At 32.7% G+C, this 27,747-nt stretch overlaps 1 long non-coding RNA gene across 1 annotated transcript; it reads left to right on the plus strand.

Moving 5' to 3' along the window:
• Positions 1–27,180, plus strand: LOC124369854. Its single transcript, XR_006923108.1, has 6 exons — positions 1–88; positions 5,166–5,253; positions 19,490–22,331; positions 23,504–23,673; positions 24,671–24,775; positions 26,118–27,180. It is a non-coding gene; the product is annotated as an uncharacterized LOC124369854 (long non-coding RNA).
• Positions 27,181–27,747: the final 567 nt, after the last annotated feature.

Raw genomic sequence — 27,747 nt, forward strand, 5'->3', positions numbered from 1 at the left:
TGATGAAGTAATCTCCAGTCGTATTCCAAGTAATATGCCATTCCTAGGAGCACGCCTCACAGACCATGAGCAATAACTTCCTCAAATAGTGAGTTCTAGAGACATTTATAACAATTTTATCTTTTAATATTTAAATAGTTGTCAAGCAATTTCTCACATTATATGCAATATATTTGTCATCAGGTGTTTAGTATTTTTATATACATGCAGACCAGTGCTTTGAAAATAAACATTAAGCAATTAAGGGAATTTTACTATGTGTTTCTTAACTATCATAACAAACTGTATATGTATATTTTATGAATTATAAATTTATTTCACCTAGTTTTTGGCGCTTAATAGTTAGAGAGTCACTTCACTTTACAACTAAATTTTTGTACTATTCGAATAAAAATTAACTTAAAACTTAAAAACTAAAAAAATAGTTACCACAAAAAAAATTATTTATATGAATTATTGTGAGTAAAGTGAACTGTTTAGTATCTTATTTAAAATGTAAAAAAATGTTCTCTACATATAAGTCTATCATTGATCCGTTTTAGGGGTTTTATTTGAAGTGGTTCGTTTTGTCTCGGAGATATCCACTGCCATTCCTGACCATATGCTTATTGTGAAGCATATTAGTTTAGTAACTATGCTCGCACAAACAGTATTTATTTAATTGTGCTCATTTTCCATCATTATCGCAAAATTATGCCCTCGCACCTGATCTCCTTCAGAGATCTCATCATCTCTCTTTGCTGGGAACTAGGAACAGCAAACTTTAACCTTAAAACCTAAATGTTTCCTAGCCATCCTCAGTCAGTGTAACTCGTGGCAGGCCCTCACAGGCTACTTTGGATAATTAAATTGGATGATAAGATGGGCCCTGGCTCGTGTAGGAACCACCAATTAACTCGTGTTTTATTATATGAATTTTAAACATGATGACTGATAATACGAAATGTGTCATTTTGTCTATCAAACCTTTGCATTTATTTTTAGTGTCTACAAACAGAACATAAATAAATAATCTGAGTCTAATCCTACGAAAAATGTGCTAGTTGGTTAAATAATGACCCGCTAGAATGTTAGCGGTGACTTGCCTATAGCTAATATAAGTTGATAATTACCTGAATAAGACTTGACATGGTGCAGACTAAAATTAATTATATCTTTTTCTTTTAAAAAATAGCTATGGCAACAGATCATAAAGAACTGTACAGCAAAACTTACTGGCCACATACCAGTGTACTATGATTTTGACTTGTGTAATGTATATTGTACGTCCAATTCGTAGTTAGGTACTGAAGTTTGAAAGATAGTCTTAAATATCCATACTGGACCAGTCTTTCTTCAGCCTGGAACCACCTCAAATTGTGAGTGTTCCGCGGTTACTCTGGTAGTAAATGTGTAATAACTAAGAATTATTTTTGTCCTGTTGAGAGTCACGTCACAATATGCATCTCAACTGTACCGCTTCCCAAAAAATATACATTTTCAAAACTTAAAATTAGTACCTGAAATTCAAAATCGTTACAGGAGGCGTATGTCACTAAATACCTAAATTTAAATGAACCTGAAAAGAAATATGTTCTATATGTAAGTCTCTATTTTATTTTTATTGAGCCCAAAAAATGTTTTACCAACAACGTAAATACTTTTTTTATACATAAAAGGAGAGCCATATCCCCTTATAAGCTTTCTTCTGCCCGTCCTCTTGGGTTACTGGCATGTAATAATCTTTTCAAAACCAATAAAGAGGAGAGTCAATAAGGTACAAGGTCAGTGGTACTGATGAAAAGTGCAACGTTCAAAGCCAGGATTTGGGCTATATCTAGCTGAAAACCAAAAATCCATCTTCTTAGACCGCTTGGCCATCATCGTTTCCATCGCCTCCTAATCATGCGTATCATTACTAAGATTAATTCTCTGTTTTAATAAAATTCATTTTCATTAACAATTCCATTTATTCTTAATATTTCTAAAAACAGAGAACATAATCCTATACACAAGAAAAGATTCATGATTTATTTTGGATTTCTTTTTCCTTAGTTACTAAATTAGGTATAATATTAAACTGCTATGGTTTTTGAAAGTTTTGGTTATTTCTATTTACCATTATGTACAATTAGTTCATTATGTTTACTTAATTAATAAAATCAAAATTGATCCGAGAGTATCGTTAAATTAAATTTGCCTTTGTTTTGCTCTCAATACTAATCATTACAATTATTATCTATAGTTCCTTCTTAAGGAAACTAAAAGAAACTTTGTTTAATTGATCTACGAACATTTACATATTCAGACGACTGAATATTCTCAAAGAATAGCAGGGTATTTACATTATACATATAGCGGGTATTAATATTTTAATGACCCAGCCGGCAGGTTCATGTTTATTGCCGCTTATAATCTAACCCGAGATGCTAGTTCAGTGAAGATTCTGGAGGGTTCTAATATCGCGAAAGTAGTCAAAAAATACCTAGAAAAGCCTGGATTGGATTCTACCAGTGCCGCTTTCCCTACAAACTGGGTGCAGAGACCGCAACACGGTGACTGTTAGATCAGTGTATGACAGAATACCCTACTATCTCATATCTCATGTAGAACACTGATATCATACTATAAATTCTATTGTACAATAATTACTAATGGTTGCAATAGCTATTTCCTATAAAGAACTCCACGGAATTGGAAATGGTGCAATATCTTGATTAAGACTTCATAAAAAACTCACTCTTCAAATTCAATAGAAAAATATTACTTGCGGCTTATATCGGTTTATAATTATTTTACACATTGTTTGATAGTACATTATACTGTACGTTAATTTCACAGCCATATTTGTATAAACCTTTTATAGTGATACAAACATCATAGATAACACATATGAACATGAGCTAATTTACAAACGTTTTGTAAGGGTATAACAAAATCTACTTATGAGCCTTCGAACGGGTCGCTATAGGACAGTTAACGCAACCGGCATTACAATAGGCATAATGATCCCAGTAAAGGTAGTAACACGAGTATCTCCCACTATACCTGTACTGCACGGTGAACGTGAAACTGACTATGGAATAGTAGAAACCTTTGTTTTCATGAGGTGTTGAGAGGAGACTAGCATCCGCAACGCAAGAGCATTCAGTGTTAAGGAGTGTGTAATATCCGGAACATAGGGGAGAGTGTGAATCTCGTCACCTTCAGTAGGAGTGGGTTGAGAGTGTTTAAGTTTTTTTAGGAGCCTATGATCAAGCTTCCGTAACAGATTTACAGGGATGAGAGGGTTATTTACAATAATATCACTCTGCAGGGCTTTAAGTGCTTCGGTATATTCATAGAAAGAGTTAAAAAAGTACGCATTGGCTTGACAGTTCCGCGTGACACACTAGTGAGAACTAGTAAGTGATTCAGAGATTTAGTACGTGATCTCAATAAAGTTGCCAGAGGTCTGTTCTGATGGAAATTTTAAGGATATAATAATTTTTACTTAACATTAGTCGTCATAGACCGTATAGATTGTAAATCGGTTAGGAATACAAATCGCTGTATTGAGAGAAACAAAGGAGTATTCTTTATGAGTATCCTGAACCACTTTCACGAGAACAGTTGATTTATAAGATATATTGCGATGGATGCTCCGACATCCACATCGGTCCAACGACTATAATAATTTCTTACAGGAAGTGAATATTTAGAGTTGGTTTTGTCCAGAGATCCACAACTTTCACAAAACCCCTTACCTAATTTTGTTTATTAGCTTAACTGCACTTAATTATCTAGTTTAAAAATGAATTAATTATATTCGTTAGGGTAGATATGCATGAGAATACTTCCTTTTCATTAATTTCTTAGAATAACAATCCTTGTAATTATCCTATACAGATGTTAAAATTAAATTCCTAAATCCTTACACAACCACTCTGGTTGTAAAGTTTTTCTGAAAAAAGGTTTTCTTCCGTCAAATAAAATAAACTAAAATTAACCTAACTTTAACTTCTTGCTTCGAAACTAAAATCGAACTAAAAATGTACCTTTGTTATGAAACTCAAATACAATAAAGATTATAATTTAATTCACTTTTCTTTATTACAAACGAGGCTAAATAAAATTGAACTAAAACTTACTGATAAATTCTTCGTATCACGTATGTCTCTCACACACACAACCTGTTGTTGTTGGTACATACAAAGATCAAACTTTAACTTAACTATGTTTCACGCCACAATATTTATGAAAAATTTATATTTTGAAGTATAACAAATATTCGGACTTCTGAGTACTAAATGGATATTACCAGTAACTTATAAATAATATTAAAGTTTTAGAATTTACTCTGAACTATACTTGCAACGACATGTACTCTCTTGAAAACTTGGGTTAATTATAAAGTGAATTCAAATCTTCTTATTTCCCTTTTGTATAAGAATATATCCCTGTAAAAGAACGCTACTATTAGTAAACAGCAAAAATCCCATCTAAAAGTCGTAATTCGACTATAATAGAGCTACTTACGCAAAATTCCTCGCAGGTGGGTAAAGGAACTAATAAGACAAAAACCACTAAGTCAATCAACCGCAAAACATCAATCCAAAAAGACGTGGAGAATCGTGTCTAAAAACTAAAAACCAAGCCTTGATAGGCCTCCAACTACCCAATCACAAGGTCAGAGAAAACAAGGTAATTTTCAAACTACCCCTATTGTACTCACGTTAACAAACTAGACTACCAGTAAAACCTGCCATCTCACTGTATCGTCATCCTACAGACCCTTTCTTGAGAAATTGCGTAGTTTAATTTACCTATACTTTGACATCACTATATAAATTCTAAAATATTTCCGCATATACAGGTTTATATGAGAATTCTCTACCAATTTACCAACGTAAGAAACAAGAATATGTCTTCGTACATGCTTGAGATCATCTAAAACGAGTATAAGAGTCTTATTCACCAATGACCCCCTCCATCTATATTTATTATTTCCTTCCCTTTAGTTTATATTTTTTGTAGAAATTCTCACATTTATTTTTAGTACTGTAATTTCAATCATCTAGAAACTGCCCTTAATATTCTCTTAACGTGAGGTCAGTTTTGTATGCTTATGTTCTTTAATATTCCATACCTTACGTATAGTTAAGTATAAAATGGACAATATATAAATATATTTCGTTATGTTTCAGAGTCATGGACTAATTTCCAGCCTATTCCTAAACATTGAAATGTACAATCCCTGGAACACAACCCACCGACAATGAGCTTCCTGAAGTGGTGAGTTTTAAAACACTTTTATAAACAAATTAAATTATATCTTATAGCTTTAAAGTACCTTCTCAGATATTTCAGTCTTTTAGATAGAGAATATTTTTCATCACATTTTAAAAATTTGTTATACATGCAGATGAGACTTTGAAAATAATTAATTAATTTATTTTTACCATTTAATTGGAATTGTCATTATGAATTAATAATATTGTTCAATGTACGAAAAATAGTTGAAAACTAAATATAAAGGATTTTATATCGTAAAATTACAAGAATGAATAAGATTATGTATGGATTTCATAAATGTACAAAACGTAAATGGATGGAAATGTGCTAGGAAAGTTTCATCACAGAAAATGGTTTAATATCAACATTTTACAGTCCACAGACTTCTGACCTTTTACCTCCTAATTCTTATTAAAGCAACAGTACGTTAGATTATTATTATATAAATCTGCATTTCCAGTTGGTCCTCAAAAAAACCAATGTATTTTAAAACTGGATTTTAAGACAATCGCTTTCTAATTTTCTGCTTTGGTTTGATTTAATTTTGTAAGTTATGCATTTTTACAGTCTATAAACATTTATACTAATCACTTTAGAAGGAAACGAAAAATAAGCAGTATATGAATTTATTTGAGGAAATATCAATACAAATATCATCTGTTAATTTGAAAATTTACAGCCTTTGTTTCATTTTGATTCAATCTTCATAATACTGTTGCATTATTTTCATTACAGTTTTGTAACGAGGTAATAGTAACTATTGCATCGTCACTGACAAGCAATTCTGATTACGTAATACATTTGAACACACAACATGTACAGAAGTAAGTCTCTATAATCATAACTATTAACAGAAAGTTATTAGAATAAAGAGAGACTAAATTGACTAAATTTGATATTGATAACGCTGTAGACTTATATTTTTCATAAAGAACAGTTTTAGTAAAGATGAGGTTGTAAGAATTGTCATTTATGTATGAAATGACATACATATGGCCTCATTTTGTCCATCAAACCTTCTTATGTATATCTAATATTTACAAACAGAATATAAATAAATAATCTGAGTCGAGTCCTATGATAAATAGTAAACCAAAGAATAACGGGCTGCTGTAATGCGTTGAATTTCCTATAACTAATATAAGTTGATGATTACTAAGTCTAAAACAAGACGTGGTGTAGACTAAAATTAATGATTTCTTTTCCTCTAGAAAAATAGGTTTGATAAAACTAAAAAAGGAACAGCACAACAATACTTATTGAACACATACCAGAGTATTATGATGGTGGCTTGTGCAAGATACAATATAGGCCCAATTGGTGATTAGCCATTGAATATTAAAAGATTATTAGTATTTAAATTCCATAGTTTTGAATTACTTACAAAACTTTATCAGATTGCAACATTCATTAATTTATCGAGGTAGTTTATTGCAAAATCTTGCTCCAATATAGTGAAACGAGGGTTTAAAATTCGGTGTAGGCTTAATAAACATTCTATTCGTGTTACTTCGTGGATATCGTGTATTATGGTTTACTCGCACATAATCTGTATTGCAACACATCATGAACAAAAATTTGACAAAAAAGAGATGCTGAAATGGACATTTAGGCCCCTATATAAAAATGCCTAGTCACGTCTACGTTTCTTCCGAACTATTCACATGAATGTGTTCTGAGCATTCCAATAAAAATTCCATTCAATTTTTTGAAACCAGATTCCAAATACACAAGTCCATATTGAATTCTCCTCAAATTAATACAAAACAACGAACAGCCATAAATTTCTTAAATAATAAAACTTGAGAATATTTAGTTTTATGATTCTCTAATTTATACTAACATTCCAGTTACAAAGTACTTATAAAGTAAATAAAGTTTAAGAGTTTCTCCATACCACAGGTGTATTATGCCTAAGCCTGTGGAACCCTCTTTTCACATACACAAAAGTCGTGCGCAGTTTAGTCCAGTATCCGTGGAAGGTACATAGAATACATCTGTAGAGGCTAAGCCGTGGCTATACCGTAGTAGCGTATGTGCCGCTGCTCTGCGATGGTGTCAGGGAGACGTGAGCAGCCGCATTGGAGCCGCGCGTCACTCATGCCGTGTAGTCCAGTATCCGTGGAAGGTACATAGAATACATCTGTAGAGGCTAAGCCGTGGCTATACCGTAGTAGCGTATGTGCCGCTCCTCGGCGATGGTGTCAAGGAGACGTGAGCAGCCGCATTGGAGCCGCGCGTCACTCATGCCGTGTAGTCCGGTATCCGTGGAAGGTACATAGAATACATCTGTAGAGGCTAAGCCGTGGCTATACCGTAGTAGCGTATGTGCCGCTCCTCGGCGATGGTGTCAGGGAACCGAGAGTATACGCAGCGGTGCCGCGCGTAACTCATGCCGTGTAGTCCAGTATCCGTGGAAGGTACATAGAATACATCTGTAGAGACTACGCCGGAGCTATACCATAGTAACCTATGTGCTCCACAATATAAATCCACAATATAGCTGTTTTCTACAAAATAATACATTAAAACATTCTAAATTGTGGTTTGTTTAGAAAGCAATTTAACCCTTTCCTGATCTACTAGACAAAATTTATGATTTATTAAATATACACGTTTGTAATAAATATAACGTATTCTTCAAATGTATGTATCTAAAATTTCTTACTATGATAACAATACATCCTTAATCTGAAATAAAAATATATTCATTCTGTGAAGAAATCAAACGTAATGTATATATATATATATATATATATATATATATATATATATATATATGTTTTTATAGTTGAATTGTGTACATAGTTTATAGCTTAGAGTTTCCAGATATTCGTATTTAATAACTCGTTTTTCTGTAATTATTTTAATAGTATACGTAATAGTATTACATGTATCTCTACTAAACAATACCTATTACAATTAATGTAGTTTAAAATCATGATCAATTAATAATAACGTAAAAGTGTTACTATTACGTAATCAATTATATTGTTATATTTATATATACATAAGTTATCATTGATCTTTATGATGTTATCCTTATAACGTTAGACGAACTAAAAAGTAATTGGAAAAGCAATCCACAAAGAAAGGTCTATGTGTGGCTACGAATCAGTATTAAAGAAATTACATTTGCTAACTGACATCTATGCTAGAAATGCTTAGCTGCCCTTAAAACCAATCCTAAATATAAACCCATGAGCTTTTCCCGTAAGTGTAAAGTGGATGCCCAGTAGCCCTTTAGCTCACCGGGCATATAGTTATAGATAACGTATCCTTATTTCGTGTCAAAGGTTCGCAGTGCAGAACCATTCTGTCCCCACACTCAGTATTGCATTCTTCGTTTTAATCTGTTGTCTGGTAAGCCGTGTGGAAATTTGTACATTTATCCGCTCATTCAAGTTAAGAATATTACAGTATAACCAGTTTAGAACATGTGTGAGTTCTCTATTCGTTTAGAGGCCATAACTCCTGCCAAGCACAGCCCCTAAATACCCCTCCCTCTTGTCATCGTAAATATTGAAGGGACACGGCCAAGGGTCATTCCTTGACAAACGACTTAGTCAATGGTACTGTCGCCGCCACACACACCTTTCATTCACAAATGGTGCCGCCTCTCGCTCAGGTACCTCCTGAACCACTCCCAGGGCAGTCGACGTATCAAATGTTCTCCATTTTATCCAGGTGTCTCAGCTTGCTGACATAGTCAATGGTACTGTCGCCGCCACAAACACATACACCTCACATTCACACATGGTGCCGCCTCTCGCTCAGGTACCTCCTGAACCACTCCCAGGGCAGTCGACGTATCAAATGTTCTCCATTTTATCCAGGTGTCTCGGCGTGCTGACAGTGTCAAAAGCCTTGGCAAGATCCAGGTGTCCTCCTAAAAGCTTTCTTTTCTTGTTCTAAACATGAGTAGTTGTGTGAAGTGATAGAAAATAAAGCTTGTTATGTACACCGGTTTTCTCTAAAATAAAATTGAGTAGCAGAGATCACATATTTTACTTGCTTAAATACCTAATCCAAAATATTATATTAGATGTTTAATAGAGAATTTAAGCAGATTTCGGTATGGGAAAGGTATTTGCATTTTAATTCTGTAGGGTAAGTACCGGAAGTTTCAATTAAATTTATTAGATGGTGCACATGCCATCGAGAAATTAGGTGTAATTTATAGGATTTTCGTAGGAATTGAGCTGTCCTTTCAGTGAAAGAATAAAAGATTACATTTTCTTCTCATATGCAGTCTGAAAAACTAGATTGTACTCCGCTGCTAATCAGCATTCCATGGTCAGGGTTTCGAACCCCAGCAGCCAGTTCATCCGCTGTTTTAACACCACGTCCACTTTTTCGTTTGAAGATTGTTTTTGAAATTTAAGTTCAGTGATATAAAAACCCAGTAACACTAATTTTCGAGAGCTGCAATCTGATCTCTTCCTTAGTCGAATAACTAAGCTAACACATAACTACATTGTACGTTCAAGGTCCTTTATTGACGTACAAAAAGGTTACAGCGGTTACGTACAAAAGGTCCACTCCGCCAAGCCACCGTTGAGATTGAATCGAAGTGAACATTTTCCTGCAGTCTGTCTTGTGAAATAACAAGTAATCATATCTGTCGACGATAAAATTTTAATAGTCAGAACTGAATGCGAGAACAGTCACGCACAGATCTGTAATAGACGTGTGCAGAACTGCCTCTTATCACATGCTTGGCCTTATCTCTTATAAAACAATGTTTCAGGCGTCTGTTATCGCGCCAGGCACTGCCTCCACGCAGTGTTTATTCAATACACGACCCGAACAGATCTAATAAGCCTACACAATACTCATTTCACCCATTACTAATACATGGTTATATATAAGGATCTCGTCCTTGGCATTACTGAAATAATTATCATTATCTTTTATATTACTACGGTAGAATGGGAAATCAACCAGGTTTTAGTGAAAATAATTTCCGGTGGTTTGATATAAATATTATTCTACAATATAATAATTCATTAACATTTTTATTCAACCTCTTTATATTAAAATATTTTCAAAATTTATTTTATTTCCTCTTCATATAGTACTTAAAAAAATACCCTTCAATGTAGGTATGTATACAATTGAATTATTTTTGTATATGGAAAACTACATTCTTTCAATTAAATTCAACTAAATAGTAATAATTTTAGTTTTTTTTTTTTAAATTATATATATTAATGAATATCAAGCGCAAATAAGTAACGTGTTCCATGTAATAAAAACTACCTTAGTTCATTTTAGCTACTTGGAAACTGGAGCTGTCTCCAATTCGCCAGAAGACTTCTATTGTCCCGCACCCAAACTAAGTTGTAGCCGTTATTCCACTATGAGGTGACAGATATCCTGCTATAAATATTCAACCTATGGTAAAACGAGATTTAATTTAATTTACAGTCAAATATTATTTCCAGCTAAACTGTGTTGACCACTTTTCCTTGATAGCTGTAGATCCTTGTTAAACTATTATTGGCTTGGGACATTTTATATTATTGGACGGTTACTTTTTGCGTAACCTGTATGTGTTCAAAATTTAAATGCAGCCTTGAATAAGCATGACTCAACTTGACGGTTAGACTTGATTTGATATCATATTGATCATTAAAATTTGGTTGTGATATCTTCTAGTGATTGTAGTTAAAGTTGTAGGATGTTAACACACTAATGGTTTTCAATACAATATTTTATTAAGTTATTGCAACATAGTTTTGGGAAAACACATAGTTTCTAAATTCATATTCCTTGAGTAATAATAGGTCTCTCCCTTGAGCTACCGATTACAGTATTTTAAAATTCTATTTTCTTCTTTGTTCAATGTTTCTTTTTGAGGATTGAAGGATTTAGAAGGAAACAATGTTTCAATGCAATCAGTAACAATGCGTTTCGAGATATCAAATGTGATCTCTTCTTCAGTTGAATGATTAGACTAATGGATGACTACAACCTAGGTTTTGAACTACAGTAACCATGTTGCGTGTCTATTCATACACATTAACTCTAAAACATACCTTAATAAATACTAAACACTAATTATTAAAACTGAACTATAGAATACAGGTCACAATAGATCTGCACTTACCGGCCAACCAAATACAATAAATCACACTAATAACAGAATGTAACTTAATTAGGGAAGGATCTTGGAGTTCTCCTAAAAGGTAGACTCCTGATCATCACATTGAGGCCATCTGCAGAGGAGCGAACTAGTTGTAGGGCTTTCTTTGGTGAGCGGTGGTTTGTCTGAATTCTCTATTGTTATCCTCTATAGTTCTCTTTTAGTCGCAATCTTGGGTAGGCCTCTGTGGTCTTGAAGACGTATTACATCCATCACATCTCAAGGCTGGAAAGGATTCAGAGAAGGTTTAAAGGCTGGTTGATTCCAAAATGGGTTGGAGGTGTCTTAAGGTCCCTATTGACAACCTGATAAGTATAGTATACTGATTAAGTATATATTATTTAATACGTATTTGAGACATTTTATGAAAACATGCTTGCTAAATAAATGTTTGAATCCTTACTTCAATAACTTCGATATATTTGTCTGTAGGTTGAACCAAACTTTGAGGAATAGATGGAACTTTGGTTTTTAAAATTTCAATGCTACTGATATAACACCCGAGATCGGTAGCAATCAGTAAGTCTGAATTGAATTATCACACATGAGAAAAATATTGTTTGGAGGGTGTTTTATGACTTTCAGTTCATTATTGCAGTTTTTTTTTTTTTTTTTTTTTTTTTTTTTTTTTTTTTTTTTTGGGGGGGGGAAATGTGGTTCTTTTTTATTTACTTTATAGTAGCTGTAGATATTTTCTTCCTTCATTCAGTTTATGTTTTAGATGTTCTGTTGCAATGGCGATTCTCAGCATAAGTTCTTAGTAACTTCAGTTAAGCTTGTGAATTATCAATTGGTGTTCTTAAACTTATAATAGTTTTTTCTGATGGGACAGGAGTAAATGGGGTGAGGGAGTAGAGTATATTGTATAAGTTGGGCCACATTGTGTAGTGCAATGTATTGGGGGGGGGGAGGGTGCTAACTGTAAATGCATTCTTTTGTAAATTTTAACAGGCGTTGGTCAGAACCGACGCTGTGATCCAAAGTGCATGGCCTTCCCTTGTTGAGGCAAAATATCTGTTCCTTTAGATTTCGGTTTCCCTTCATCAGCGTTGATCAGTGTCATGTTTTCTGTAGAAAGCTTAAGCAGGGTTGGAATAATCTGTGGGATGATCTGATAGGTTCTTGAGGTCCGAATTAAGGGTGAATAACTGAGTGTGGTGATAGCTGTGATGGTATTGCATATTGTGGTTGAAACCCTGGGTCGATGATTGTAGCGGAGATTTAAGCAGCATGGTGATGTAGGTTCGGCCGTTGAAGCTAGAGCAGTAGCTCTCTCTGTTGGCCACCTTTATTGCTTGTCACTTAAGCGTCAATCTTAAACGAAGCGCCAAAAATTCCTTCAAGGATGCGCCAGGTGATGTCACCATTTATTACGTGTCTGTACTGTCAAAATTTTTTACTTTCATATATGATGCATGGTTTCCCACTGGATGTATTTTCTATTGTAAACTATATAATGAATAATTAAAATTTAATAAATAATAAAATAGATTTTTAATTTCTTGAGCACAGGCTTAAAAAGTTTATTAGTTATAAAAGTAACAGTCAAGGAATAAATAATCGCGATAAAAGAAATAAGCGTAGCGAAAGAATGAATGAGTCAGGTGGCGGGACTCATATAAATGGGCTATAAGGCGGCCAGTCCCAATCCATTTACGCGTACCCATCTTGATAAACAACACTGCATGACAACGTTACTTTAGTAAATAAAGTGTTCAAATTCAGACCTTTGCCTGTACATAAAGACACTGCTAATTTTTAACTACTGTAGTGAAGAAGAAGAAGAAGAAAAGGTGTTTTATTTAAAACAAAACAGTTGAATAATCAGGTGCCAAGCATGGAACCAAGTATAAACAAACACTACAGCAATGGCCTATGGGCCGTCTGCTGGGTTGGCTATTACAACGTGAAAAGTTCCAGTATTGTTCATTAATTAATAAAGATTAATTATATTACTAAAGATTTTAAACAAAAACAAAATATCATCTTCCGAATGCTGAAAAGTATAAAATGATAAATTAAAATATTCATTTGCTTTAAATTTAAGAGTAAATGTAAATTAATAAAATAATATTATAGAAAGTATTTTGCAAAATATTAATAATAATAGTAATGATAATAAATATTACAAAAAGTTGCAATATTATTACCGCCTTGGATAAAACTATTGTAACTACAACCTATCACTTGCACACAATAATGCAATTCAAAACATAAGAAACGTAAAGGTTTTACATGTTGCATGTTCAAATAATAATAGCAAAGTAATGTGTGGCGTGATAAATGTGCTAGAGTGGCGAGGTGGTTTTCAGCTGCAAGACATTAAAATTTTAAATTAAATAAACGTTTGTTAAAAATTAAGTTCCTGTACCAAATCCCATCTTTTTCCAAGCCTTTTTCATAAACCCCGACAAGACCCGCCAATCCCCCTGTTTATCATGCTAATATATTCATCCCAATTCAAGAACCTAGAACCAAACAAAAACGTTCTAACTTCGGCCAAAATCGGACACTTACACACAAAATGAAATATTGTTTCATTTTCCTGAAGATTACAAAGAGAACAATCAAAGTTTCCTTGTTTTAACCAAGGTTTAAAATTCAAGTCGACTAATTCAGCTCTAACTTTAATAGCCCATGATATGGTAGCGATATCATACCCGTCATGAAAGAAACTCCCGTCGCCGAGGTCAAGGTCAAGAACTAAATATTGCTGATGATAAGGCGATGTTATCGCTCTTCCAGCACAACCTGCCCACCACCTGCTTCTCACTCCCTCTGCCACGCTTATCAGCTGTGATTTTAATTCATTAATATTAGAAAAATCTACATCTACGTCATAATTTATGCCATAGGCTTTCCATTCTTTATACCAAGATAATTTTTTATCAATTATTTTCTTAGCTAAAATATGTGGTAATCTGTTTTCATTCATCCGCAGAACTTTACAAATATAATTTAGATTAAATTTCATCGTATAATAGATCAACCTATCTAATTTTGTTTCCAGGTAGACCACGTAATGCGGCGTATTATGTGGGAGACGTAACATTTTCTTAATAAAAACCTCAATACAGATTCTACCACATCACTTTCGAGGTATCCCCACACCTGTGCTCCATAACACAAAATAGATCGTACCACGGAGTTAAAACACAAAAGCTTAGCACTTAGTGGCTCACGTTTATTGGTTATTAAGTGGTTCCAAACTAAATTTACAGCAGTTTTCGCCTTAGCTTTCTGAGTTAAATGGGAATTCCAGGACAGTGTGCTAGTCAATACCATACCCAAATATTTGTACTCTTTGATCACCTCAATCTTGGTACCTTTATACCACCATTTTCTTGCACTATAGGTTTGCCATCTTTTCTAAAGATCATAATTTATTATTTATTTAAATTTACTTGTAGATTCCAGGTGTCACAATAGGTTTCAAGTCTCTTAATCATTTGTTGCAAACCTGCAGCCGTGGGAGACAGAATTACAATATCATCGGCGTAAAGGAGTACATTAACTCAAACACCACCGAAGTTACAAACCCTTGAAAGAACATTAATGGACTGAGAATACATCCCTGCCTGAGGCCTATTTTAGTATAAAAATTTTCAGTCACTCCATCGTTATACCACACGCCTATAGTTGTGTCCTTATAATAATCATCTAATATGGTTAATACGCTAGTGGAGACTCCTAAACAGGATAGTTTAAATATTAATACACGCCTATCAACTGTATCGCACGCTGAAGAGAAATGAACAAAAAATCTGTTTAGTTTTCCTTTATTGTTATTCAACTGTAGTTTAACCATGCAAGACAGATTGACAATATTGTCTACAGTGGAATATCTTTTTCTGAATCCGGCCTGAAATTCTGTAATAATATTTTTCTTATTTACCCATTCATACAATCTATTATTCCGCAAATTGGTAAATATTTTTGCAATACAATCAATAAATGACAAGCACCCGTAATTTTTGACATCATTGATATCACCCTTCTTATAAAGAGGGAATATAATAGATTTTTTAAAGCTAGCAGGAATTATGCCTTAAAAAAATACTATTAAATATTAGAAGCATTCTATATACTAAACATTTAGGTGCATTCTTATAAAACTCATAGGATACTCTGTCATAACCAGGTGCTTTGTTTACCCTTACCTTGCTCAATACTAAAATTAATTCCTGCCTTGAAAAATCCTTATTAAGAGACTCATCGCTACAATAAGGCAGTGCGTATTCCACAATGGGACCAGTCACAGGTGGATTTAATAAGGTTTTAAAATGCCTCACCCATTCACTCGGTGGAATGTTGCCTACTTTATTTTCATTTTTCACCTTAAATCTATTAATTGCCATCCAACATTGCTTTGCGTCTGATGCTTGATTTAAATTATGTACTAAGCTATTAATATAGGATATCTTTTTTTATTTACAAATAATCTTAAACCGTTTTAACTCCTCTAAGTAATTGTTTCTAACCTCAGGAGATTTTGACTTCCTAAATAAATTTAAAAGATAAAAAACACGTTACCTTATATTTAAGCACTTAAAATCAAACCATGGCTGCTTCAATTTTAAGTCAGACAAATTACTTCCTGGCCTTAATTTTGAATGAGCAGAATTGGTAATACAGTTAACAACGCTATCTACATTCTCTTTAATGTTGTCATAATATATTGGGACTGTGGCAATCAGCTGACTCACTTTCTCTTTGAAATAATTATTGTCGCTGTCCGTCCATTTGAGTTTTGGTAACAGAGGAAGCACACTATCCCCCTCCCCGACCACGACGACCGGAGAATCACCCCTAAAACTTAACTCTATTGGCAAATGGTCAGAACCAATGTGACTAATAACTTTAAAGTCGCTAACTAAATTTAAACAATTTATTGAACAAGCAGCTAAATTTATTACAGAGGATTCCATTGGCCCTATAAAAGTGAAATTCCCCCTTCGTCACCAATTGACCGACCATTTAGCACAACTAATCCATCATCTTCAAACAAAGTCGAAATACGCTTACCCCGTTCATTTACAATTAAATCTTTTGAAACTCCGTGATCATTAATAAACGCATTGCCCGATCCTATTAATCCTCCCTCATACAAAGCCTGTAACTACTGTAGTGTTTAGTGTTGTTTGGTTTTCTTTAAGTGCAACACAGTGTTGTATAATGTTGCGTTATGGTCGTTAAAATTATTCCTTTTAAAAACGAAGCACAGTCGAAGTTGAAAGGTCTCATAGTCCATAGTTAACGTTAATAATTTAAAATGTTTATAATTTATTAAACAAGAAGCTGACAACAAATCTATTACAATTTCAATCGCTAGGGCTCGCGAGAAACCCGCTCTGGGTAGCTGCATATATGTTTTGGAACGCATAGTTACCAAGGCCAACGTCGAGTTTTAACGAACAATTTGTGTTGAAGGAGAACTAAGCATATTTTGTACGCCAAAGAAACACCCAGCAAGGAAAAATGATATTACGTGTTTATTCGATTTTGACAAATGTTTCATCCGGCGACAATTAAAACATTACAGGTATCAAAACAGGCCAGTTATTTATCTCGATGAGACATATGTTAATTTATAATCATTTTAAATCTTAGTCATGATCCGATGAATAAAACAAAGGTTTTCGAGTTCCTATATTGTAGAGAGAAATACTAATTATAATAATTGCAGGAAGCGAACAGGGATTTCTTCCAAATGTTCTAACACCGGAGAAAGCAGCCTCCAAACACACATTTTATACATAATTTAGTTCCAAATTTAAAACCAATGAGTGTATTAGTAATAAATAACGCACCATGTCATAACTTAAAGTCGATAAGGCACCGACATCTAAAAAAAAAAAAAAAAAAAAACAGTAGCAGTCGTGGGACTGCCGATAGAAGTGAAAACGGAACTATTAAGTTGAGAGTAATTAAAACTATATGCAAAAATTATTTGAAATTTTTTATGTTTTATTTATTAGTTACATATGATGGGTTAAACAAATCATGAACAAAATATAAATACAAAGTGGTTGAAAAAATAATTAATATACAATTATCTTAACAATATCTTAATAAAAAAGTACTGTAAGTATTAAAGAATATTATTTTAATGAAAAAAAGTTCAATGCAATCATTATACTTGTTGTAATTGCTCAATATTAATAGTTAGTTAAACAAAGAATACAAGTGAGTAAACACCGAGTGAACAACAGTGAGTTGAACACCGTTGTAAATAATACAGTTATCGCTACGGATAAAGTATATAATTGCAATAACAATTAAACCCACAATATTTTTAAAACTAATAAATTAGTTAAATTAACTTGGTTCTTTCGTAAAGGTATTTTTTTGCACAATAAACTAATTTATTGAGTTAATACGGTATCAGTGAGCCAATGCGCCAACTACAGTTCCGGCAGAAACGTTCATTCATCACTTCATACGCTACTACAGGCTAAACTAAACTTCCAATAAAAAATGATAGATTACAAACAAAATATTCATCTATTTTCACACAACTTTCTCGCTGACAAATTTTGTCTGACCAAAAAATAAAAAAAAATCCTCGCTTACTACTTTTTTCTTGTCATTGTAAACGCTATGTAAAATGTAAACAATAATCAAAATTATTTCGAAATTTTTTTAATATTTAAAAATGTAACCAATAGATTGCCAATATTAAGAGCTTTAATTTGACGCATCTTACAGAATTGTACGACATTGGCTTCACTTTTAAATCGCGAGAGGAAGCCGTAAAGGTCACTGATTTTCGCAGTCTGTTTTCATACTCCGCCGGGACAGTTTTAACACAGCGAGACTGACTTTTTCATGCAGGTTAGTAGTACGCGGCCAAGTCATGCGAGACTGACTTTTTCATGCAGGTTAGTATCATTAGCATGTCGGTGACGCGAACCGAGGATTTTACCCTCTACCAAAACGCTCAACGCGCCTAAAGAAGTTTTCACTTCAATAAAAAATAAAAATGAAATACTAGCTTTCTACGCATAAACTTCCTTTTACAGATAAAATGTACGTGCCAGAGCTGTATAAGCCGATAAAATTCCACAAATAAAAAATTTTGCCACTATCGACGACATTCTTAGATTGCCACCTTATAATTCGGATCTAAGCCCCACTAAACTAATCTGGGCTGACATCAAAGGATATGTAGCAGGCTGAAACACATCGTTAACCCTCCAGAAGCTCAGGCCATTACAGAAAAAAAACATTAATTCTTATTTCTACCAAAATAAATACGGTATGATTTAAAAAAAATATATGAATGCCTGTTAATATATATATATATATATATATATATATATATATATATATATATATATATAATGCTTGTTTTGGTATTATTTACATGAATGACCTAATGATTAATGTTCGTAAAGACAGTATAGACTGTCACATTCTGTAGTTACTACTTCATTAAGTAACTTACACAGAGACCATTAAATTTTAGTACAATATTATAGATTAGTTAAAGAGGTTGCAGACAACAAAAAATGCATAATCTTAATCTTTTTAATTTCAATCAGATTCGAATATAAAAAGAGTTATAGATGTGTCAAAAAGATATTGATAAGATATTACATGTTTTTATAGATTATAATTATTATATTAAATACATAAGTTAACTTATTAATCCACAAAACTTACTACATGTTTAAAATAATCACATATATTAATTGTCAGACCATAAAAAATGTATTGTAATAATGGGTTTTCGTATAGAAATTTTCAAATTTGTAAACAGCTACAATGGATATGTGTAGAGTGTCATTGGAATAAATTTCAATAATAGGAGATTCCCAGGCCTCCTAATGGACCCCCAAACATAATTTTTATCAAAGGCACTGGCCCACTCTAAACTTAAACTGTTTATATACTTCAAAACTCATGTACTGATATAAACAGTTGCACTTGACAGGCTTTATGTTATTAAAGGAGACATGAAAACAAATATCTGACATGCTCTCACCACAGTTTTCATTACAAGACATGCTGGAGTGATACACTGCTGGGGTAAATAAAACTACAGAACACTTTTGTACTGTTTTAATATTATTGTGTATTTTTCAGGTTTAGAACGATGAATATGGAAGTGGCGAAACCCTATGGTAAAGAGGAGTGGCCTAAAATGTCCACATGAAGTTGAGTTCCGTGAGATTATATAATTAATAAATATATCGATTACTCAAGCAAATCAATAATATTTTATGATAAAGACAATGAAAAAATAAAGTAATTAAGGATGGCTTTACTAGAAGAAAGCGAAATTCTAACAAAAGAAGCTTGAAACTAATTTTAAAATAGTAGAAGTCAAATTAGAGAAAATGGAAATCAATGAAGGAAAGCAGAATGGCAGGATAGAAACCTTGTTGTAAAAGCTTGCAGGATTGCAAGAAAAACGTGATAAGAAGAATACATTTCGTTATAAAAACACCAGATATTATTTAAGACCATGATCTTAAATTTGGACAACTCATTGACAACATTTTAAAAAATATACAAAAAAACCATTTTACTGTTGCACAAAAACTTGCAAGTGAAAGAGTAATATTTTAGACTAACAGTGATCCTTACACTTAAAATGACCCTTTTGTAAATTAATATACCAAATAGTTACAAATCTCAGTCTCTATAGTCATAGAAATAAATAATATTAAAGCAAAACTTGACCTGGTGTAGTTAGTAATAAAACTATTGGCAATTGAATCATGGACAGAATGTATATTATCTATTAAAGTGGAACAATGTACGTCAAAGCAGCACATATTACCCAGTAGGAGTAAAGTAAGTACTGGAACAAATAAATAACAATGTTTTCAGTATCTCGTTCCAAGTAGCCAAATATATAATGCTATCTATCCGCAGAAAGAAAAACTCTTTACAGGCAGCAAAAACAGTCAAAGAGAGCCATGAATTTCCCAAACTCCTCAAAGTGCGGATTACCAGAGAGAAACCACGACCAAAAACTTCCAATAAGCAATCGCCTTATACAGCCCGCAAACTAGAACAAGGTGAGGCATTTAAAAACATCTTTACAAAGAACATTTCGTACTTTAAGAAGAATTCAGAAGCACGAATTAACACCCTAAAACATTCCAGCAGATACAGGACAAATCTGAACAGAAACAACAGAAGAAAACTTAAGCTCAAATAAACAACAAGCCAAGAAAAAAGTCCCTCTATTAATTTCTTCTTTTATAACTGTGTAGTGCAGACTCAGTTCACAAAAAGTACGAAACAAAAACAATATATTCCAACGCACAAGATCAAATCTGAAAAAAGTAATAAAAATTCTTCATCAAAATGATCAGTAAATGCAAAACAAAAGGGACAGGGTAATTAATTTCCTTGAAGCCACGTAACCGTATATAGTTATTTTGGCTGAAAATGGACTGAGAAATGACTTTTTAGAGGACTCAAAAATTCCTAGATATGACTTTAAAAACAACTTTAGACGAGTACCATAAAAAAAGGTGGAGTGGAAGCATCCTTAGTGGAGTTATATGAAGAAAGCGTTCCGTCAGTAAATATTACACACTAATGCAATGAATTCATCTGTGTAATGGCCTTGTTAAACATCTTCCATAGAAAGGAACATCTGTACTTTGTAAGCATATACACACAGCTTAAATGATGCACTACTTCCCTCACTAATGCTATGTAGATGCAGTTCAAAAAAGAAAAAAACAGTGCATTGAGAACTCTGCTAGAAAATGATACCTCGAATGGAGTGTACAGTGCTTCAGCTGTTGATAATGGATACAACATTTTATTAACAACAAACATACCATAAACAACGTTTATGTATAGTACTTATCCATTGGTAATAATGAAGCTAAAAATACTCCAAAACACAAGACCTTCTGAGATAAAGAAGCCCCAACCTTAAGACAGATTACCCCAAATCTTTTAAGACCTTGATGTAGTCGACCACATGCACTACCAACACCTGGGAGTACTCATGAACCACTGGATTATGAATCAGAGTTACAAATTATTAGATGTCTCATTATTTTTTGGGTACCCTTGCTGAGTTGCTGGGGATACTTTCTTTGCACACAACTGCTTATTCTGCACCAAGCCTGGCTGGCATACAGGATATACAAGGTATCTACTCCAAGCTAATGGATGAGTTGGGTACATAAAAGGTTGAGGATTTTGTTGAATCTGCATGGAGGGCTGGACTTGCAATACAGCAAATTCCTGTTTCAACTGATGTAGTTGGCGTAGACACTTGAGCATTGTTTATATATTTATTCTTGCGATTTGACTTTGCTTTGATACGAAAGTTGCTGCTGCAAATCATTGACAGAAGTTTTTTTTCCTGGTTCCACATTCGGTTCAGCCTGTGATTGGATCAAGTTGTGCTCCAGAGAAAGTAAAAATTATTAAATGTCGATTGTGAGTTAATATTGCATGTTTAATGTGCTGCTGAAACAAATTGTAGAACCTAATCTGATTCTAGCTAACGTTATTGGTAGCATTGTCTTGGTAATAAATATTTATCCCCTGAACGTTAAATATTCATGTTTAGGAGCATTAATGGCCACTTTTTGATTGGTTTGATGGCCATTAGGTGATGTTGAGTGTTATTGCTCAGACCTGGCAACATGCTTATCACTGTACGACACACTACAGCATATCCTGGAGTTCCTCCTGTACAATTCAACAGGTTATTCCCTACAATTAGTAGCTAAAAAAGCAACCAATAAAACCAAAATTAGCATCCAACTAAGGCTTACAAATAACTAGCATCCTGATTTACTTGGTGACCTAAAGGAATTTGAAGAAGAACCATTTCATTATGAGATTGAATTTCCAATATTTCTGTGCTGTGACATGTAGTCCAAACATGAGAGGATATGACACTTCAAACACTTTTGTTAGAGTTCTAATCTTCTTGATATTTTGGGTAAGTTAATTTTTTTATATATATTTGGATGATGCTTATTTTAAAATTTAAGATATATTAGATGTAAAATTTATTAGGCATGTTAATCTTTAACAGCTTTTATTTTGACTGGCCAGATGGACTGACGGTGATGCATGATTGTATAGTAATATCGGTTTTAATTGTTTAGCGCCTTTACTTGTTAATTACATATCAAAAATATATTTAAACAAATCATGACTGTTTCAAATTATTGTTTAATATTAGCTTAATTTGTATGCTAACGAAACTGTAGTATTACAAAATAGTAAAATACTTATAACATGATCTATTTAAATTATGATTAAACATGTGGCGAATTTTTAATTTTGGAATTTTGTGGGAAACAACCGCTTAACTTTTAGAGGTACAGTCACAAAACCCCAGTAATTACTGCTACAATATAGTAATTAATCGTATTATTATTATAAGTACTTAAAACAGAGCTACAAAAGATTCTAATTTGACTATATTTATTGTAATTATTTGTTGGTTTTTAATTATACTTTAGATTGAGAAACTGCAATGTTTTTGTTGGGAAGCTTTACTTTTACTACTGCAATTTATTTTTAAATTGTAATTTATTTATTACTTTTAAACATATAGTAAAATACTAATATATAAACTTTAAACAGTCAGTTGAAGTTTTAAAAAGTCTTTGGTTGTATAGATCATTTTAAAAGTTTACTATATCAAAATTTAATATGGCTTAATAGTCTTATCTTATTGAAACAGTCTTATCTTATCTTATTCTATCTTATGTTAAAGGGCAATGGAGTTTTGTAAATTATATTAAATCCTTTTAATAATGCAATATGCTGTCTTAAATGGCGTCAGAGAATTTCTGTATTCTCAGAAAGATCAGTCAGATTACAGCACCCTTTAAAAATTATATTTATTAACATGGTATAATCTAAACATTTTCATCTTTGCGAGCACCTTAGGTTCAAGTGTTGTTTATAGAATATTTTTATCACCACTGGAGATTATTGTTAACAATTATTTTTAGATGTGTTTGGTAACTGTATGGTATATACCTGGTAGTCTGTATGTAACAACATTCAAGTTTAACCTTCAATCATTGGTGATGTTATGTAATGAATAGTCTAGAAAGCTCACTTCTTATTTTACTGGTAATAAAAGCTTTGTTACAGGTACCATTATTATACGATAGATTGAAAAGGAAGGAAGAATACAGTGCCCTCAGGTTACCTAAGTATTTCCGTCTACTATAAACCTAATGCTGACTAATTACAGCATGCTACAACAACCTGTCGAGTTCCAACCCAAAGGCCATGATCAAAGGATATACCATGTTTGACCGGTAATATCGGGTAGAGTTACGAGTATACCTCGTACATGTATACTATAAGACCAAATTTAAGGTAACTTGAAGATTTAACTAGCCACTGCATCGACGTTATTGTAAAATAATAATTGAATGCTCTAGAATAGTTAGACTTAATCTAATATCTTTTCAATAATGGAAATGAGTTTCGTATATATTGCTCATATGAAATCTAATTCATAACAATACCCTTATGATGGTGACAAAAGCGTTTATTTTTGAGCTTACAATTTAAAGCTTCAAAAGTTTAATTCGATCAAGTAAAGTTTTAAATTTAAAGCTGCGTGGTGGAAGCTACGGAGTGGATCAGTGTAGTTGTAATTTGGACTCGTAAGTTTAATTATTCAACAAGTAACCTTAGTTTTTATTACAATAATACTTACGAATACGATGTATATATATATATATATATATATATATATATATAAGGATAAAAAATATTAAATTTTATTAAGAAATTGATATTGGTAACACTACTAATATTATACTGAACAGCTAACATTTACTTGTTGAATTAAATATATCTAGTAAAGCTCAAATTTTTCAATAAATTTTGCATACGGTTGAATTTATTAGAAAATTCTGTTGTAATATATTGAGAAAAATTTAAAATTTTCCTTGTAAAAAATATATAAAGTTCAAAATAAAATGGGAATAAAAAGTCGTATGCAGGACTTCTGTATTATTTTAACACCTTAACATTGAATAAGTTGCAAAGGAGCATAACTGAAGTTACTTTGTCGAACAACAAGATTACAATGAGTTGTGGAATATCAATGTTTTGGTTTGTAATGTCTACACACAGTTTACAACTTTCCATGTTCTGAAATACTGGTTAATGTTGTCATCCTATACACTGGGATATCTGTTTGGGGTGTTAATAGATATATATATTTGTCATATTGTACGTCTAATAATATTCTTATCTTAAAAATCCCCTAATTTTAATGTTGAGTATTTTAAATTTGTACAGTTGCTGTGTAGAAAAATCATCCCGCGTCTACTGAAGATCCCTCGACATTGTACAGAGTTCCAAAGGGAAACAGCTTCGGCAAGCAAAGCATAGGATTGTTCAAAGGTATAATAATTTAAATTTAATCAGAAATAGTTTGGGTATATTTGTGTGCTAGTAATTGTCCTATTTAAAAATACCCAATTTCTTTATTTATATTAAGTTAAGATTGTATCATTATATGTATTATTATTAGGGTTATACTCATCAAAATTTGTAAAGGCTTCCCAATAATCCTGAATTTAATGTTCTTTTAGGTCAAATATGTTAAAAAAGTCCCCCTGTTTATATATCAGGGGAAACATACTATCGTTTCAGAATTAGTTTTATATAAATTCACAAAAGGAAAGTTACAACAAAAGCAAAGAAGATAATAAATACCATTGTCATTATTTTGGTAAATACTTATAAATAACTGTTAAATCTACTTTAGCACTGCTGTTATACAATTTGATAATTATAAAAACAGTAAAACGTACAATTATAAGTTAAAATATAAAAGTGTGAAAATATTATCCCAAAATAAAAAATAAAAAACCTAATCTGACCATCCGAGTCAACATCAAGCACGTTCCGTACTCTCCTGACGCCAGTCGCGAAAACAGAACTTGTTTGGGCTGGTAGCCTAAGAATGACAATGTAACATTTAGTAAATTTTGTCCAATACATTTTACGTAATTGAGGAACACATACTCACAGATATAGCTTTAGATTGTTATATAATAGTAGAGATTAGTTAGATAAAATCATCATTCAATAACGTAGGTTAATATAATTTTTGCGTTTATTCAGACAATCATAAAAATATGTAATCTTGATTTTATTAGTTTGAATCAGATTTACTAAAAAAAAGGATTATTGTTGTTAAAAAAACACCGAAAAAGTTTAGGATGTTTTCATAAATAATATTTATTAAATTTAAAAACTTTTTAACCTACGAACATAAAATAGTACAGGACACCTAATTTATGAAAACATCACGTAAACAGTTTTAAACCATAAAAATTTAATTGTAAATTAGCTATTTTATATAGAACAATTTCAGCTTATAAATAGCTGAAATGAATATTTTGGTGTACCATTTTAATCAAATTAAAAATATAGAAAATCTCCAGCCAATCTTGTGGACCCCCAAACATAATGTCAATCAAAGATACTGGTCCATGCTAAACTTAAAATATTTACATCCTTCACGTTTTCTGTACTGTTATACATAATTAAACTTGACAGGTTTACTGTTTTGTACTACTAATATGATGTGCAATTAATGTTTATTACTAGACAAATACGTTTATTACTCTAGTAATAAAAAATAGTTTTATTAATAGAGTAATTCACTGATGGGTTAGAGAAAACTACTGAGGACTGCTACATGTTTTTAATATTATTGTATATTTTTCTGGTTTAGAATGAAAAACATGGAACTAGCGAACACCAGTGGTAAAGAAGAATGGTATGAAAAATCCACATCAAGTTCAAATAAGTGTGATGTAAACCCTCCAATCACCAACACGGATTAAAAACATAGTATATTTGCTTAATCACATTTTACATAATTAGGGAACCATCTTTAACCGATTAGAATCACCGCCACCGATGATATCCAATCCAATCCTGCATCAACGTCAGCCCATCCCAAAGTGCAAGGGTCACAACTTTCTTGTAATAGTCGCTAAACACAAGCAAACTCGTGTGTGGACAACAAGTCACAGTATGAAGCAATTAAAACAAAAATAAGTGACAAAGGATAAAACTCGTATAGGCTCCCAAGTATACCAGAAAGCTGCTAATTTTTAAGCCTTACTATTTGCTGTTATTTGTAGGTGATGACCTGTTGAATTGTACAGGAGGAGCTCCAGGATATGCTGCAGTGTATCGTGCAGTGATAAGCATGTTACCAGGCCTTGCGCAATAACACTCGACATCATCTAATGGCCATCGAACCCATCAGCAAGTGACCATTAATGCTCCTAAACATAAATAGTTTACGTTCAGGAGATAAATATATATTACGAAGACAAATTTAACATTAACGTTAGCTATAATCAGATTAGGTTCTACAATATTTTCAGCAGCACATTAAACATGCAATATTAACTCACAATCGACATTTAATAATTTTACTTTCTCTGGAGCACAACTTGATCCAATCACAGGCTGAACCGAATGTGGAACCAGGAAAAAAAACTTCTGTCAATGATTTGCAGCAGCAACTTTCGTATCAAAGCAAAGTCAAATCGCAAGAATAAATATATAAACAATGCTCAAGTGTCTACGCCAACTACATCAGTTGAAACAGGAATTTGCTGTATTGCAAGTCCAGCCCTCCATGCAGATTCAACAAAATCCTCAACCTTTTATGTACCCAACTCATCCATTAGCTTGGAGTAGATACCTTGTATATCCTGTATGCCAGCCAGGCTTGGTGCAGAGTAAGCAGTTGTGTGCAAAGAAAGTATCCCCAGCAACTCAGCAAGGGTACCCAAAAAAATAATGAGACATCTAATAATTTGTAACTCTGATTCATAATCCAGTGGTTCATGAGTACTCCCAGGTGTTGGTAGTGCATGTGGTCGACTACATCAAGTCTTAAAAGATATGGGGTATTCTGTTTTGAGATTGGGGCTTATTTTTCTCAGAAGGTCTTGTGTTTTGGAGTATTTTTAGCTTCATTATTACCGATGGATAAGTACCATACATAACCATATTAAGCGTTGTTAATAAAATGTTGTACCCCTTATCAACAACTGAAGCATTGAATTCTCCATTCCAGTTATCATTTTCTAGCAGAGCTCTTAATGCACTAGAATTTTCTTTTTTGAAATGTACCTACATAGCATTTGTGTGTGAAGTAGTGCATCATTTAAGCTGTGCCTTGATTATTTGGTCTGTGTGTTCAGATATACCTGCTTAAACGACTGATGTTGTCGAAAGTCTATAGAAGTCGAGAATAGATAAATTATGGCAGGTATAGTTATATTGTGTATGTTTAGTCTCTCATTTAAAATACACTTATTAGTACTGTGTGTCCAATCTGT

Source organism: Homalodisca vitripennis, chromosome X, assembly GCF_021130785.1.
Source record: "Homalodisca vitripennis isolate AUS2020 chromosome X, UT_GWSS_2.1, whole genome shotgun sequence".
Classification (NCBI taxonomy): Eukaryota; Metazoa; Arthropoda; class Insecta; order Hemiptera; family Cicadellidae; genus Homalodisca; species Homalodisca vitripennis.